Source organism: Plectropomus leopardus, unplaced genomic scaffold (genome assembly GCF_008729295.1).
Source record: "Plectropomus leopardus isolate mb unplaced genomic scaffold, YSFRI_Pleo_2.0 unplaced_scaffold28693, whole genome shotgun sequence".
NCBI lineage: Eukaryota > Metazoa > Chordata > Actinopteri > Perciformes > Serranidae > Plectropomus > Plectropomus leopardus.
Window position 1 is genome coordinate 1 of NW_024631260.1, and position 4107 is coordinate 4107.

General features: G+C 39.2%; 1 long non-coding RNA gene across 1 annotated transcript; it reads right to left on the reverse strand.

Moving 5' to 3' along the window:
• Positions 1–3158: 3158 nt before the first annotated feature.
• LOC121938171 lies at positions 3159–3551 on the reverse strand. The gene is made up of 3 exons (XR_006105250.1): positions 3449–3551; positions 3314–3345; positions 3159–3235 (listed from the first exon to the last, which is right to left on the reverse strand). It is a non-coding gene; the product is annotated as an uncharacterized LOC121938171 (long non-coding RNA).
• Positions 3552–4107: the final 556 nt, after the last annotated feature.

Genomic DNA, 4107 nt, shown 5'->3' on the forward strand with positions numbered 1-4107 from the left:
AAGTGGCTCATCGCACTCCCATGTTTTTCCAAGAAATAAAGCCACTTCGATAAGGTTTCAAAGGGTTAAGATAACGTATTCAGGAACCCAAATGTCGCTCCTCTAAAACTCTGCTGTTTGATCCATCGCTCTGTAGCTCATCCATTCAGCAGAGTTGGATGACCATACGTGGTTTTGCCCTCTGGATGGAGACGTGTTGAATTCTGTGATATCTCCAGATGTTCTTAAACAACCACTAACGTAACTAGTAAGCACGCTGCAGACCAGTTAGCAAAAGTGTGGACATAATAACTGTGTGTGGGGCAGTCACAAAATCTAAACACAAGTGGCACAAGTAGTCGACGCACGATCGGCACAGGTGTGAACAGAGATGTCTCTTGTCCAGTTTCGTTTGGGTCACCAAAACGCATGTTCATACGCGGTTTAAACAGGCTCTGTGACAGACTTTTTGGGGTATCAGCTGATGAACTCAGAGGTTGTACCTACATGGTTTGGCCACTGTGTCAATATAAAGTCTGGTTCACTTCCTTGGGGCCTGGGATGTGCAAATAAAGATTAATGATGTTAATCCCAAGTTGTTCGGCCTCTTCGGTGGTTCAAAAAAAAAAAAAAAAAAACCCACACAGAGACCATGCTACTTAGTTTCCACATGAAAGCTACTTACAGGAAATTTATGTGAATTTTGTGTGTAAGGAAAGACTTTACAAAAGTGTCACTTTGAGGAGAGTTCTAGTTAACATAAGATGATCTTATTCTCACTGTTTTATTATATAATTCAGTCCTTTCCTGGTGAGGTCTTGTTTTTGTTGTTTATCTACCCAGCATGCTATCTACCTACATACCCCCATTTCACACATCTACCCTTTGCAAAGTCTTGTTTGTCTCGGTTTGTGTCTGAGCCGCTGTACGCTGTGGCCTGAAGGCTACAGGCCATTCTTCCTGTGTTCAGCTAGGACTTAAGTTTCCACTCGCAGAAACCTGTTCACAGTAATTCACACCTCATTTACCACAGCAGTCAGAACAGAAGTCAAAAGCACTGAGCCTAGCCAGGTTAAAGTTGCACCCCCGTGCTCACACTTCTGGTTAGAGGAAGGTATTAATAGATCAGAGGGGATTTTTTTGAGCATATCTATGCCTTATCAGTGCTTTATATTACTGTATACCACGTCTTTTTCTGTGGGTACGTATAGATTTTACTTTGAAGACTAAGACCACGAGTGTGGCACAAAAGCTTTTAGCTGAACGTCTTTGTAACTGTAAATTGCTGTTGATAACTTTGTGTTAAAAGCTTTGCTTTTTCTGTGTCATGGCCTTTGTAAAGTGCAGTGAAAGTGTGTGTGTGTGTGTGCGTGAATGGATATTTTTTTACCTTGCATGTCCAGAGTGCCAAATAATAGTCTTTTAGTTATTTGAGGTGTTGAACAGTGTCACTTTTGTAGCCTACTATTCACTTCATTGTGTTACTTGCCTTAAATAGCAATTATTTACCAAAATCAGCTCCTGGTTTTCTGTCTATGCTGTACTATATTAAAAGGCCAGATTACTCATTTACTTTGAAAAACAGATTTTTTTTTCACTCACCCGGATATGCCATGTGCTCGTAGTTTTATTTGCTCGGGTTGTGAGATTATCTCTGTGATTTGAGGTGCCACCATACCTTCAAACAACGGAGGTGAATGAAATGTGTGTTGCTATAAGCTTTGAAACATTACTTTTGTTATTCGGATGATCTAGCTGTGAGCCTTTTTTCATCTGAGCTTTTTCACATTATAGAAACAGTAAAGAAATAGTCCCATATTAGGGTGGTGGCAGAAGGTTCAGAGGTAGAGATCACAAAAGTTTGGCCAATTAAACAAAACCAGACACTTTGACAATTATGTGAGGAAATAGCTTTCTATAAAGCCCCTTTCCGACTGGACAAAAAAATCCCCTCACTAACATATGTTCACATCTGCTTTTGGATTTAATGGGAAAGGTAACTATTTGTATTCTCTCTTGGGACAACTGACTCTACAGGTGTCTGGGTATTTATTGGCTCCAGCTTTGATCGGCTTCAATCAGCTGTAAAAGAAATCCAACACCCTGATGGGCCTGCTAATTTTAGTCCCTTTACAGCGCGATGCAATGACAGGCCGCCACAAAATATCATTTATCTCTGTCCAAACTGTGCTCAGACATCACTCTAAATTCGGCCGCAACGTTTTTTAGAGCAACAGAATAAGTAAGAGATGTAACAAAGAAGTAACCACCTTAAAATTTTCACCAGTCTACATGTTGCTTTCTCCTATTTGGTAATCTGTGTTCTGGTGCGGCCGTGACATCGACGTGACATGGTGGAAAAAAAAAACATAGGCTACTGCTAAGCTGTGTACACAGCTATACTCCACTAGCAATGGTAAAGCTTTTCCTTGTTTAACAACTGCCGTACGTGCTCTTAGTGTGGAGAGAAAGGGGTCTATTGTGGTTTGAATGCCCCTTTAAAACCTATTGAGTTTCTTAGTTGTACACTAGTAATGTCTATAGTAGCGCCTATTTTTCTTAGAAATTTTAGCCAATTTGAGCTTAGGTTTATTCCATGTCCAGTCGTCCAAAAGCTAACAAAATCTGATGTCATATACCTGTCAACCGGTCATATAAAGGACCTGATTTTCCTTTTGGCCAGTGCCATACTACAGCTGGCACCAATACTCAGTAACAATTGACTGTCAACCTGTACTCAACTAACTTGTGATTTTGGCTGACACAGTAGTTTACTCTTTAATGGAACCGCAGAGAAATGACGAGTCAAAGAAAAACAGGTCAAACAGAAGTTTGGCGAATCATGTTTTATTTGAAAACACCATTATCATACAGAATTATGCTAGACAAATGCAGACTGCAGTACATTCAGTTATCTGTAACAGCACACAACAACAGTATTATTTTCATGTTATGATAGTATGTGTAATTTCCAGTGACGGGCCTTATATAACGATAAGATAATGAGCTCCTTGGACATATTTGATGTTTTTGTGCCACTAAATTAAAGATATACATTTAATAGCAAGGCATTCCTACTCCATCAGTCTTTAAGTTACTTGGTTTTCTCACCTTCCAAAGACGAAACTTCTCGGTCCTGTTGACAGTCTTTGATGTCAGAATAAACTACAGAGTCTTCACTGTATTTCACTGTTACTCGTTTGGAGGGGAGGCTTCTGGGGGCCAAACACACAGCTTCATAGGTAACTGCACCAGTCTGAAAAAATGGAAATTAAAACGACTAAGATAATGTGGTGCAAATCTTATGAAAAGGTCGTATACGGTTGACTCTTACCTGATTGCCTTCAGAAGATTCACTGATTGCCTCTGAAAAAACAAAGATAGATCTGTTCCAGATAGAGCAGAAAGTAACAGAATCTGGATCTGATTGTGCTTCAGAAAAACAGCTCATGGATATGGTTTTAAGTACCTGTGGAGTCTTTCCTCTGAATCTTGCAAATTGTCCATATGAGAACGAGTGTCACAATGCCAAGAATGATGTTTGAAAGCATCAGTGCAATAATGGTTGGACTCAGTTCAGGGGGTTTGGTGACTGCAGTTTCTGTGGTAAAAAGAAAAAAATAAACAGTGCTTAATTGAGTTTTTTTTTTTAAATACAAATAACTAGCAGTGCAATGTCCTCCATCAGATAAACAGAGTTATGTATTCTCTACTTTGGACCGGGCTGAGTACATTCTAGTTTTTGACACTTTTAATACTTTTAATACATTACATAGTGCTTGAATTTTGAAGAGTAATTTTACCCAAAGCATGCACATGCAACATTTTTCTCTGCATACATATCATATCTGGCCAAGCAAATGGTTTTGGTTTACATAGGGTATCTGTTGTCAACCAATACAGCAGCCAGGTATTTTAGAACTTAGTACTAAACCTTAACCATGACCCTGTTAGTGCTTTACCATATATTAACTTTAACTCTGCGTTTCTGTTGCCTAACCTTTATCATATATCAGATACTGTATAATCAGTGTTTCCCACTTAAATAGACTTTATATTTGGCGGTAGCTGATGACCCGACGTTGGTGATAATGTTTTATTTTTGTGTTCCTTTTGTATCATTGTGTC